The sequence below is a fragment of the Amblyomma americanum genome, chromosome 8 (assembly GCF_052857255.1).
Source record: "Amblyomma americanum isolate KBUSLIRL-KWMA chromosome 8, ASM5285725v1, whole genome shotgun sequence".
NCBI lineage: Eukaryota > Metazoa > Arthropoda > Arachnida > Ixodida > Ixodidae > Amblyomma > Amblyomma americanum.
The window spans coordinates 126,641,806-126,655,543 of NC_135504.1; the positions used below are offsets into that span (position 1 = coordinate 126,641,806).

Sequence of the window (13,738 nt, forward strand, 5' to 3'; positions counted from 1 at the left end):
TCAGACAGCTATAGAAAACCAATGATGAACACTTTTGACGAACGCAATAACGTTAATAGCAAAAAAAAATGCAAGCCTGACGACCGGAGATCTACGGAAATATTGCTTGTTATAGTGAATTCCTACAATACATGAAAAAACTGCGTTCATAAGCTCTTTCCCTTTCAAAAATGCCTTTGTCCAGAATTGTAGTGTATGTACGAGATCGATCGACGACTTTCGCGCAAGAGATCCGCTACGTGAATATACTAATGCTCGACTCTTGCATGCTGTCACTATAGTTTGCCCTTAGTAGCGCCTGGGTTAAGGTACAGCCCTGAACACCTGCCCCGTTTCGAGCGTCAAGCAGTCCGTGAGTTCTTGTCCTGATGGTGAAGAGTTTTCTCGAGGCTGATGCTGGGCGCAGTTGGGGCAGAAACACAAAACAGCCTAAACACAAAAGATGTTCGAGTTGGCTGAAACGCCTAGGCCCCAGAACTGTAACGGGTGCCCATAACGCACGTTCATTTATTAGATGTACAAGCAGTGGCGGAGCTTAACGTGCGGATGAAAGCACTGTGTGAGGTACACCTGTGAAGCTGTGAACCTGTGCGCTGATAGTGGCGAAGTTACATCCAAACCCCACACAGCAGTTTACCACATTAGTTGCATACATATGCGACGTACCAGTAATGCGTCTCCGCCCCTGTTCAGTGGCTGTTGCCCTTGAGCAGGGTAAGCAACAGTTCTGGACAAAGCATGCACCATTAATATGAAAGGCCCCCGAAAGAAGTATGATTCATTTCGATGAAAGCTATAGCGCTGTGTCGGCAAGCTTCAATTTTAAAGACAACAGTGAACTTGCACGCAAGAACAATAATTCTTACTTCTAGGTGGCTCAGTGGTTATGGCGCTCGGCTGCTGCCCCGAAAGACGCGGGTTCGACCCCGGCCGCGGCGGTCGAATTTCTATGGAGGCGTAATTCGAGAGGCCCGTGTACTGTGCGATGTCAGTGCAAGTTAAAGAACCACAGGCGGTCGAAATTCCCGGAGCCCTTCACTACGGCGTCTCTCAGCCTGAGTCGATTTGGGACGTTAAACCCCCATAAACTATAAACCAATTCTTACTTCTGCGCTGAAGTTGAGAATGTACTCATGCTGATGGAGTAATCATTGGTTAAATGTAGATGTTATGTTTCATTCAGGTAGGAAATACCTGTACAGCATAAATACAAACGGAGTATCAGGGCAGTGATTTGTTTGTAGTACGCACGAACAAAGCGAGGCCAACGGCGTAGCCACAGGAAGTGTTAGTGTATACTGTTGGCATCCCCTTATTTGAGACGTTGCAAGCACAAGGCCCCTTGTTCACATAAGCCGCGGCTGAGGACGTGTCAGTGCGTGGCAGATGGAGGCCTACAAAGAATGTCAAACATTATAAAAATGCGACATCAAATGCGACAGCGGGCGGAGAACAACGCTAGAAAAACAAAAGTTAAAGGTAGAAATATACGCAGCTGCGTTCATATTAAATCAAAACGTCGCGCAGAAGACTCGCAAAAGCTTCGTACGCTACGAACTAAGCGACCTTTCGGACAAGCTCAGTGCTTGAATATCATCACTGAAGTGTCGACGCAGAAAGAGATAGAAAGAAGAAGGTAACAAACATCGGCGGAGAACACAATTTGCAACGAAAGCAGATAATTAAAATAATGATAACAAGCGATCTCGGTTTCTCAGTGCGTGCTCGTTTTCTGGGGGGGGGGGGGGGGGGGAAAGACAAGGGTTTATTTGAGTAAATAAATCTAGATTGCGAGCGTTGTGCCTCGCTGATTATTTCAGTAGACTTTATTGACTTGCACGAAGTTACCGACCCGTGCGCGGCAGTCACAGCACCTTTGCGTTTTATAGTCGGGTAAAACTCCAGAAGAAAGCAGCTTTTCCCCGTCGTAGGACCCCCTTCCAGCCAATGGCATCGGCCGATCATTATCCTGCTAGCGTGACAATGCAGGGAGTGCCATATGAAAGGGCATAGTACCGTCCCTGTACTGTCACACCGCTCCCTGCAATTGTCAAGCGACAGGTTCATGACAATCGACCGACACCATTGGTTCGAAGGGGGTCCTTTGACGGGGGAAAGCCGCTTCGTACTTGAGTTGTATCCGACTTTAGTAGAAGGAGACGTATTACGCTTCGGCCGCAGCAAAATTTCGAAAATAGGTGACGGATCGTGAATACCTGAAATAACCTTTTGCAAACGAAACTGTTTAACCGCTCTGTGCTCAAGCCGCCATTTCTTGGGATAAAAAAAACGCGATTAATCTTGGTGTGGCACCACTCGCACGCAGCAGTGGCTGCGGCATCTTCGGTGGGGAAATATTCGCGATGTCATGGAGCCCATCAAGTTGAAGGCTGAAATCTCGATGTCAAGAGAATAAGAATACTATTTAAAATCATCGGAATCGTTAACTTGAAGGAAACATGTCCAATTCTGGACAAAAGCGTTTTAAAACGGGAGAGAGTTTATGAACACAACTTTGTCATATATTTTAAAATTTCGCTATAACAATCAACATATCCGCAGATCTCCTGTGCGGACAGGCTTGCATTTTCTTTGCTATTTTTTTGCGATCGTGAAAAGCGTTCCCCATTGGTTTTCTATGGCAGTGTTACTCCTCCATGCGAGCGATGGAAAAATTTTAAAAAGGTTTTGCTTCAATATTTCAAACATTTACATTCACTGTTCCATAATACCTTACAATTTTCCAATATTAAAAATTTTCATCCGAGCCATATAGGATTTGATGCGCGGTCCTTGCTGCCAAGCTCGCGATCACCACCGACGTACCAGAATTGTCACGGACTTCGTTACCTTCGGGTGCAAACCAGTTCACTGTATTTTGCGTGCGGCAATACGGAAGGGATGACAAATGAATGGTTAGACAGCAAAAAACGCAAATTACCTATTTTATTCACGCAGGAAAGCTTGGAAAAGACCGATGTCGTCGGCTGCCGTGTATAATTGGAAAACGAATTATTTACGAGCTATTTTACAAGTTCCGTGCTTTTCCGCGAGAATAATTAACGACAGCTGCTAGATGGCAGTTCATGTCGTCTGCCGCTCCGTCTCAACTGTCTTTGGCAACGCAAAAGTTGGCCAGCTGATTTCCTACAGTTCCTGATAGTGGCACGAAAAGATATGTATTTCCGTTGATTTCCTTCACGTAATTGTCTGGCTTGGACCGTGCAGGACGTCGGTTAGTTTATTGACGAGGGAAATTGAAAGAGTCAATGAGAAGAAATAAAAAGAGTCAGATTTGAAGATGTCAGTGCCGACGGCGTTCTCATTCTTTGTTTCCGTCTATGTAATTAAATGACGTCTCTGGCAACAGTGTTCCTAAATGCTGGTCAATTGTTCAGGGGAATCCCCCAAGGTGGAGTAAATTTGTAATAAGGGAGTAATTACTCACTGACATCCGTCCGAGCGCAGCCATACGGCTGCAAAGGAAATCTATACAGCTTTCTCAGAAACTTCGTGGTTAAACAAAAATTCCTCCCGGTCCGGGTCTGTCCTTGTCCGGGACCTGCATAGCTTTCCTCTGTACCCGTATGGCTGCAAAAGGACCCCCTTATTAGTGTCCCAAAAAGTTTAGAAAGAGGTGGACGTCACTAGTTTCTCAACCCACGTTAAGAATAAAAGGCCGGTCATGATATAGAAATCTCAGAATAAATCGGTCGAAACCGATTCAACGTGCACTTGCGCTCCAAAGAAAAAAAAAATCCTGAATTTATGGTCTACTCGAAACACGCGTATTCTCTTTTCCAGACAATAGCTACGAAGTTCATCGCTCCGAGGATCTGTCCGCACACGCCTGACAAATCAACCTCTTGTACAAAAGCTTAGGCGAGATATTTGTGCAACACAATTCTCGCATCCGCACAGATGCACCTTAAGGACGTGGAAGGGTGCGCAGCTGCTTGGGCAAAGAACGTACAAAGAACCCGCCTGAGTCTCCGATAAGAAACATGCGCCGTTTCTCCTCGTTGAGGCGAAGTAAGCGAGAAGCCCCTCAGCGGGTCTTGAGCGCAACGCGAAACTGGAGCCTCTTGACGCTGCTTTAAAAATAGGCACACTGTTTCGCATACGCACTCACACCCTGTCTAAACTGACGGCGCACCTTGCCGAAACAGAGCACGTGGGTCTCGCGATCATACGAGTCTCTAAGGCAACAGCGTCTGAAAGGAACTGGAATTACCGCGTAGCGCAGTTAATCAAGCACGTGGCTTTCTTGCTTTGCCGCTGGCTTTTTAATTTTGTCATTGCTAAGTGGACACCGCACTGGAAGTTTGGCATTAGACGTCCAAGAAACACGCGTCACGATACATTACCTGCAAGTGGCAGGGCCTTGACGGCGGTGTGCAGAGTCCTTGAGCGGAATGTGACGGCTTTCCGGGTGTCACAAATGTGAGAGCGCAGACGCTGAGGCTGGATGACCCCACAGCAGCCGCAGTTCTTTGGCAGACGACACAGACCGAAACTCCTGCCACAATCACCACCACTTTTGCGGCGAAGAGCCGGAAATAGAGATGAGAACACTACGCACACAGGTAGTTTTTGTTGCGCTGGTTGCACGATCCGCAGCAACGTGTATAGCCGCACCACGAATCACCGCAACTTCCACGACCAACAGCAGCCGCGTCGCCGTCGTAACCGCAGCGCAGAGAGCATGCCCAGCGGGGTCATCGTTTTTTTGGAGGAAACAAGACACACACACGCACAGACGCGAGAGCGCGCGCAGCACACCACTTCTAGAGGGGCCGTCAGGGACGAGGACGACTCGACGGGGGTGTCGGCGGCGAGCAGCCGCTTCAGAGTCCCTTCACCCAAGACTCTCTCGGCCCGGGGTTCCCCGGCACGCGAACGGGGAGAGGGGGATCCACCCGGCACTTCCTGGGCCCCGAAAGCCGACGCTCGCGGCGGGAGAAGGATCAGCTGGTCCCGGCTCGGAGTTGCGAGTCAGGTGGTTCGCCGCTGCGGGTCGACCATGTTTGGCCGCTGACGACGAGGCAGCAGCGGCAGCGGCAGCGTGGACGAGCGCCTCTCGCGCGCTGGCGGCGACGCCGGTGCCCTTTACGCAGCTACGGTGGGGGAGGGACAAGAGAGAGGGGAGATGGGAAAGAGTGTGGACGGGCCGCCGTGAGCGTGGCTTCGGGTGAGGAAGGTGGTGGCCGAGTTAGCGCAGCACGCCTTCACTCAGCAGCGTTCGGAGCCAATTCGCGTGCGTTCGATTGACTGCACTGGAGGGCTGTGAGTGCAGGTGGCGTTTTCGCGTGTCTCCCATCGATGCAGTGGAAGTCGCAGCGTTCTTCTGCCGCAACCAGCCACAACTGATGCAGAAAGAAAAATCCCGCTTAATGAAGACAACCGCTTGTTGCGACGACCTTGCGAAAATTAGCGCATATACGCGTTATCAATAAGTACAGAGGGTGTATTTTGACAGTTTATAGAGCTATTAGAGGGTCCTAGCAATGGTCGTAATCAGTTTTGCCGAGCAGCGAGTTAGCACAAAAAGCAATCAACTTAAGCATCTGCAGATGGCGGTACAACCCACAAAGTTCAGATTTTTTTAGTGTTCAGGCGTCGTATTTTTGAAACATTATTTGAAAAGTGTTTTGCGACTTGCTAATAAAGGAGTGTTTGTCGATGTCGCTCGCATTCCGTGTGCGTTCTGTGAATAACGGTCTGTTTCGACGGTCTTATAGGAAGTGTGGAACTGTTTCGCAGGAGGTTTTCCTCTCATTCTTTGCTTTTCTCACACGCGAAGTTTGGTCAAGTATACCATGTTAATCAAATCTGTCTACGGCTCGCAGCATTCCCAACTCTGGCTCACACTGTTCGCTCCAAATATATAATGCCCAAGTTTAGGTGATTGATAATTTGATTATGACACTGTTACATCCCACCACATTCTCTGCACTAGGCAAAGAATGTGCTGGATGTCATACTGCATTGAAGTAGAATATAATCAGCACATGTCCTATTGCAGCCTGCGTGTCACGCTGGGGACACTCTCTGTCGTCTGCTACAAGAATCTCACGTGCGCGCGCAAGTTGTACACTAAAACAGGGGGCAGGGGTGCCGAATGGGTCGAATCACTTGGTGTCGGTGCAGGAAAACCACGTGCAAGCATCGATGGTGCCGCCATCTATGGAGCAGTGTCGACAACTGAACGTTCGCGGGCCTTTCCTGCCACCTACCGCTCAGCCAACGAAGGCGAGTGGCTAGGCGGCATTTTTGAATATAGAAGTATCATTCCTGCATTCCTACGATGCGGGAACGGTCACGAAGAATTATTTGTATTTGCCTTATGCCAACTACCTAAACGTTGCCTTCAAAGGAGGTTTTTGTTGCTTGCAGCATCTAAATAATACACCAACTGCACCCCAGGGACGACGCGCCGGTCGTTCGAAGGTTCCTTTACCAAAAACGACAGAATAGGAACATGATTAAAACTAAACAGGCCAATTATTTCCTCATAAACATCCACGATCTCTAATCAGGGCAATACCAGTGAAACCACGACACATTTCCTCACTGACCTCCAGTTAGCGATGAACAGCACCAGCCGCGGTAGCCTGGCAGAAGCAGTTTCTTGAACGCCACATACCACACCACAACACACCATACTATATATGATGGTATCTCACATCGCACCATATCATCTACAATATACCATACTATACCATACCATCTGCCACATACCATACCAGGCCATGCATAGAGAGAAGAGAGTGAAATTCTTCAACAAAAAGCAGATAATTTAGCATGAATTTCAACAGCGCTGACATGCCAGTGCGCTCGGAAGGTGCTTTAGGAGAGAATTGAGGTAATGTAAGGGTGCAGAAATTAATAAAGTAAAATATTTAACAAGAATAAAATATGCGGTCATTGAGAGGGTGGTGAATAAAAGTTTCAAAGTTAGGGGAGAAGCCAAATCTCCTGCAGATGGGCGCACAAAAAGTTCAGTGCACAACGAATGCATATCAAGGGCGATGCAAGCCTGGTTTCAAAGATGTCAATTCGTGCAATGACTTCCAGATAGGCGGAAGAAAAGTTCAGTGCATGGCGCTGTTGCGCAGGGAAGACTGAGGGACCTAATACACAGCCTACTGCTAGTGGCACCCGTGCGAGAGATCCTATTCGGTGTTCGTAATACGCATGCTCGCCATTACAAGCTGAACATTTCTTTTGCACGTTAAAGATCCCCAGGTGGTCGAAATTATTCCGGAGCCCTCCACTACGGACCTATTTGTTCCTCTCTTCTTTCACTCCCTCCTTTATCCCTTCCCTTACGGCGCGGTTCAGGTGTCCAACGATATATGAGACAGATACTGCGCCATTTCCTTTCCACCAAAAACCAATTATTATTATTATTATTATTAACTGAAAGTGCTGCACTCTTTCAACTGATCCGCAGTTGTCACAATGTGGGCTGTTCGATTGACCTAAGCGGTATGGGAAACTATTTGTAAACGAGTAGGTCGAATACAATGGTAGACCGATTCCGACGGCGAGTAACTCTATGCGGAAGTCTAGATTTTATCAATAGATTGAAGGAATGCATTATGATGAGGTGGAAACTTCAGAGCCGATCCCTTTCTTCGTAAGCGTGTTTTTTTTTTTTCGTTTGAGACGCGTTCATCGGATTTGCAAATGAAAACCCTCTTGAAGTTACGTTGCATGGAGATCTTGCTGGCTGCTTCATCTGTCTTTTCGTTTCCCAAAACGCCGCTGTGGGCTGGAATCCGTTGAAAGAGTATGCAGTGACTTGCGACGCTATATAGATATGCAGTGTCAGAACCGGCTGGCTAGTGATTAGTTTTCTTAAGGGGACAGGGTGGGCCCGGTACTACCTCCCATGTATTTTAGCTTTATTGAAATCACTGAAATCACTTCATTTTGGAAATGTGCAAACATGTTCAGAATAGGCCACAGGCCAAAAGCTAAGGAAAGTAGCTTCAATATGCCTGTAGCCTATGTAAAAGCCATGTGAAAAAAAAAATAAACGCATAAATTCAGCGGTGGCAGGTCGCGTACGAGCACACTAGTAGCAAATTATAATATTTACAGTCGAAAATATTCATATACACAGGAGAAGTTTTGAAACCTAGTAAAATAATTACTATCAAACAAAATGCATTTGAAAGTGATGCAGTTGTGGGTCGATGACATACGGGAAAAGGACACCGATAGGCATACACACTGTAATATTTAATAAGGTATTTAGTGAGCTTTAGTAAGCTGTAGTAATAAGTAGTAATATTTAGTAAGCTGATGTTTGATACCCTTTGTCTCGCGATCTGCTAGGGTTAGAGCAGTCTTACCGGTACCATTGTAATCAGGCTTCAATTCTGTCCTTAGCTAGCTAGAATTATTGTTTAATAGACATTTGCTACTTTTTCTCGTTTCTTTACTGGCACCTCCCAATTTTCATGCTGAAATGGGAAATAAACTTCCTGTAAAACAAAATTGACTGCATTAATTTGTATAACTCGTGTTCAGTAGGCTCTTCTTTGTATTTGTTAGGTACTCGACAAAGATAATGTCTGTAGAGCTTGTTCCCGGGGAAAAGGGGCAAATGTTACAAAAGTTGATGTTTTGAGATAATTAATTTGTTTTGAAGAGAAAAAAATGCTTCATTACGAAAGTACACTCAACAAATTCACGTTGATATATGATTTCAACAGCCATCAGTCGGGTACTCATCTCCCCAGTGATTACTTTTCTTGCTCATTTGCTGCGTTGCTTTCCGGTCCTCTTTTGTGATAAGTTTGAGGCTCTTTCCGTAAAGTCCTCACCGTCAGCCTCAAGCAGCCATTGCACCATGCAACATCCTGGCGAAGCACCAAGCGTCATAATAATGTTTACTTGTGCAATGCACACATCATTAAAGGTAACCACAGCGTTCATACTGGATATCTTGTTTCTGTTTTTGTGTTTTTGCGGCCGATTGAACTGACATTCATTGAACTCGCTTTAGCACAGTGGTGTCAAGAAAGGCTAAGTAAGGCTGCAGGTATACGGCTAGGGGAAGTAATGACCGATCTGTGTATTTCTCTCCTGCCTACTGGAGAGGTCGGGCAGGTATTCTAAGGAAAACTGAAGAGTGAGGAAACCGAATGAATCAGCACATAACTCATGATCATGTTCAGAAAAAAAAACGGATGAGCACTCTATCGCCTATTAAGCCCAGCTGTCAGGAACGGGTAGTTTGTAGTTTTGAAAAATAAAAAAAAACGTGAAAGATTTGGTGGACAAAAAGTGCACGACAGATGCACCAGGCTCTATCTAGAGAGCAAAAAGTTGCTTCGTCGCATAGGCTCCTTTTGAGAGCGCCCCAGGAACGGAACAAAAGTTCTATGCAGCGCATGTATACCTCCTTCGTCGTACAATGCAGCACTTGCAACAGGATCGAAACGCAAAGGCGCAACAAAGATGTATACATATGTGCCTGTGCAGACAAGAAGTACACTCGCAACCCATCTAAGTCTGCTTTTTATCTTACTCTTTAAACACAACAAAAGAGGGCTACGGCGACGTTATCAGCATAGGCCAAAATATTAATTTCGCTATGTACTATCGAGAAGCCACGATTATTTGCGTTTTTGAGGATACTGAGCTATGCTCGACATGGCGGAATCCAAAAGTCACCGAAACCAAGGAGCATAATTTTTTTTAGTTTGTGGTGTTCATCAATGGGAGCATAATGATGCAATCATTTTTTATAAAGTGTGTGGCGACACACTCTGCGCATATTTCCGCGCAGCCTCCGCCTTGTTATCATCCGGCCCAGCGTAACACGGGGCCACACGCTGGACTGCGTTACCGATAAAACCCAGCGCCACCGCTGCGTCACCCGAGGCATGCGTCACCGACGGTGGCTAGGCTGCCCGGCTGGGAAGAGCGGCGTTCTTCCTTCCGCTACCGAGACGAGCGTAGCGTTGGTGTGCTCGTCCGCTGCCATCGCTAATCGAATAAACAGTTGTTACGTTTTTATGTTGGGAATCGTCCTTCAGCAGAAACGACATCCCGCAAGTGAATATATAATATAAAGTGAACCGCAAAGGTGACGTCGAAGAGGGTATTTAAGAAAAAGATGTTTGCTCACGAGTTTCTTGTCGGGTGAGGACCTCGCGCTAGACATCGGCAAGTGCAGCGTCGCTGCAGGCGATCGGTGCTGGGGCTAAACAAAGCTTTGACGCACAGCCATACGCTCCGAAACTTCACCTGAGGCGGGCGCGGCTGGCGACCAGTTGGCTATTGTCAGTTTGGAGGAAGAACATGTCTTGATTTGAACCTATCAAGACCCACTCAGATCTCACTTCCAACCTTCTCCTGCACATCACGCACATCAATCTTGGCGGTAAGCTTGTCAGCGTCCGCCCCTACTCTGTCAACCCTCCCCTCTCCTGTCTTGGTGTCATTCATGGCGTCGAGCCGGGCCTCTTTACCGCCGATCTCATGAAGGATTTCAAGACGTACACTGCCGACATAATCACTGTGTGCATAATGGGGTCTACCGAAACTGAACTCATTACCTTCGCCGGTAATGTCATCCCCCACACTCTTTTCGCCGCGCCGCGTTTCGCTGCCACTCTCACAAACCCCGCGTTCCTGCATGCACCCGTTGTCTTGAAATAGGCCAGCGCACACATTAATGCCCTACAGTGCCACCACTAAGTGCCAAAAGTGCACGTCTTCCATCCCCCGCCTCCTGCTGTCCACGAGCGCACGCAGCCCTGGTGCCGACACTGTCAGACACGCTACTTTCGCCTTTACCTGTCCCTGCTATAAGCAGAAAAATGAAGAGTGTGCAAAGAACGCCTACAAACAACGCGTCACCCTCCGCCAGGCCACTCAGCCGCCTCCTCCTCCGCACCCTCTGCTGTGCGCCCATCCTGCTCTGACTGATGACACGGTATACTTCCCGGCAGTAGTACGGACACCTTACCGGCCTCAACACAAAATCCAAATCTAACCAGTCCTGGCACTTCACTCCAAAACTTCTACCCCTCTCTCTTCTATCTACGCTCGGCGTGACCTCTCAGTTGCACCCCTAGACATTTCCTCCTCCCTTCAGCCCTATCTGGTGGGGGGTTCTGTTCCATCTTCCTGAAGCTCACCTCAGCCTGGCTGTCTTGTCGTTCTGTAGACCTCCAGCCCACGCCACACATTTCACGGCCTTGCAACTTTTCCCTCTCATACGGCTCTAATTCTCTGCGATGACTGTAATGTCCCCACACTCTGTGGCGTTACCCGCAGACCCTCCGTGGCGGCCGCCTACTCCACGCAATGGCTCAGCAGGCTCACCTCACCAAACTTAACACCCTCGGCGTACCCACTAGAGCGGGCACCTGCTCCCGCTCCACAACCCCTGACATTTCTTACTGCTCTGGTTCAATTTCTCTTAATTGGTCAGCCACTGCGGATACCCTTATCAGTGACCACTACATGATTTCCGTCTCTGTCCCTATTCGGATACCCGCCCACAAGCAGCGCATTCGGCAAACTGAGTGGCATGTGTTTCTCCTTTCCTCCGTCTTCTTCATGTCCTATGAGAAGTGGACTCACAACCTTCTCCAAGCGACCTCATCCTCCACTCGCACGGAGTCCGCTGTGTATCCAACTTCCGACCCAGACTCCCTTCTCATCCGGCTGTGGGAGCGTCGCAAGAAACTTCTCCGGACAGCCAGACTCCAACTTACCTACCCTCTACCTGGAATTCCTCACTGATCACCCTCCTTCCTAAACCCGGCAAGCCGCCCGCCTTTACCAATCTCTGCCCCATCTCTCTGACTAGCTTTGTCGGCAAGACAATGCAGCGTATGGTGGTCACTAGGCTTGACCAGCATTTGAAGGCTTCTAACTCGCTTCCTCACACCCTTATCGGCTTTCTTCCCCACGTGTCTGCGCAGGACCTCTTTCTCATACTTCAGCACTTTCTTCACCTGTGGCAGCTCTCAACTTCATGTCCTTGTCACGGTCGATGTCCGCAAGACATTCGACTGTGTCTATCATGACCACATCCTTTCCTGTCTCTCTAACACACACTGTGTCTCCCGCATGTATAACTACGTTCGTTTTTTCCTCTCTAACCGCAAGGCAGGTTTCCGAGTGTCTGACCTCACTTCTAAGCCTCATCGTCTCTCTCGGGGTACCGCTCAAGGTGCCGCTCCTACCCTTTTTAATATTGCCATTGTGCTCTCCTTGCTGTTCACGTCATTAATTCCCGATCTTCATCACTTCTTTTATGCCGATGACATCACGCTACGGTGCTCGCGCGGCTCTCCTGGTCATGTGCAAGACATCCTTCAGCAGGGCCTGGATCTCATCCCCTCCTTCCTTCACCTGGCGGGCCTTTCTCCCGAGCTTGACAAGTACGAACTACTTGTTTGAGCTTTTCTGCCTATCAATGAGCTCACAACTCACTGATCTTCTTTACCCTAACCAGTCCACATAATTTCGCAGTGCCGCGTTCTTGGCATGCCTTTGCATGCCGACAAGAACGTCCAGGCTCTCCATACGGCTGTTTCTAGCTCTCACCCGGTCACTCTCCTATTTCGCCGAGTCGTGAGGTGGTCTTCCAGCCTTCGGGAAGCGCACGCATGTCGACTGGCTCATGTGCTGGCTCTAAACAAATTTCTTTACTTCGTACCGTATGTCTCCTTCACCCAGACCCAGATGAAAACTCTCGCCACCACTCTCCACTGCCATTATAAGGTTGCCACTTCCACCGATAAACATTATTCCACTCTTCTCTTCCATCCTCTTCGCAATACCCTTTCTCTTCAGCGCAGTCGGCATGTGGCTCGCCTCTCCTGTACAGCTCACGGAAGCTGGTTTCTCAAGCAGGCTATTGTTCCCCCATCCTGACGGCCCCTCTTCCTATTCCCTCCCCTCCGGAGGCTTGTAATCTCCGTATACTTCCTCTTACCTCAAATATGTCACCAGCCCTGCATGCTGGCCACCGACATGCTGCTCATCAAACTCTCGTCAATACCCACGGAGTGGCGTAGAAGGATGCCGCTATGTGGCTTCTCGCGGCTTCTGTAGCAAAGTCCTCTTTCATCCTCATCTTTCTAACCCTGTCACTCACACTAGCTCTCCGTTCCGGTGTACATCTCCCTGACATTCTCTCGCTCGATGTCCACTCCATCATCTCCGGACCTTTGCGTCATCACACACCATACTGTCGCAGCCACCCTGAGTTATTCCTCCATGGCACTTTGTGCAGCTGAGTGACAACAAACCTACCGATCTACGTCGACCAACCTCATCTTATGAGGCATCGTTCCTTTGCGAGTGAATCGCGGAACAAGATAGTCACCTACCCCGCGGCTCAATTATTATATATTTTGATGTCAGCATCCAGGCCTGTGAAACAACGACTGCAGTTTCCTGTCCGTGCCAGCCTGCACTTCACAAGACGGCCAGGTTTCGATTCGAGGAGCCCCCTTCTTCCTTCTGTGCTGAGCTGTTTGCTATACAAGACGCGCTTCGCTCTGTAGCCGCAGTTACCTTGCCCCCTACAACCCACCTTATTATCCGCACTGACGCCCTTCAAGCAACACGTCTACTTCAACGCGTCAACCGCAGCCCAGAAATCTGCCAGAATATACATCGCCTGGTGGCTTGCATCCCGCAAACCATTCAAATTGATTGGGTCCCACGTGACCTTCTGAATTCACAAAGTTCTGGA

At 48.4% G+C, this 13,738-nt stretch overlaps 1 protein-coding gene across 4 annotated transcripts in view; it reads right to left on the reverse strand.

The window, feature by feature from the left end:
- The window catches only part of LOC144102066 (extracellular serine/threonine protein CG31145), a 250,432-nt gene extending 245,182 nt beyond the window's left edge, over window positions 1-5,250 (reverse strand). For 2 of the 4 annotated variants that reach the window (XM_077635342.1, XM_077635343.1), the window contains exon 1: window positions 4,368-5,084. The gene's annotated coding sequence lies outside the window, so the exon portion shown is untranslated. Of the gene's footprint in view, window positions 1-4,367 lie in introns of all 4 variants that reach the window. The other 2 variants (XM_077635340.1, XM_077635341.1) reach the window with 2 other exon arrangements.
- Window positions 5,251-13,738: the final 8,488 nt, after the last annotated feature.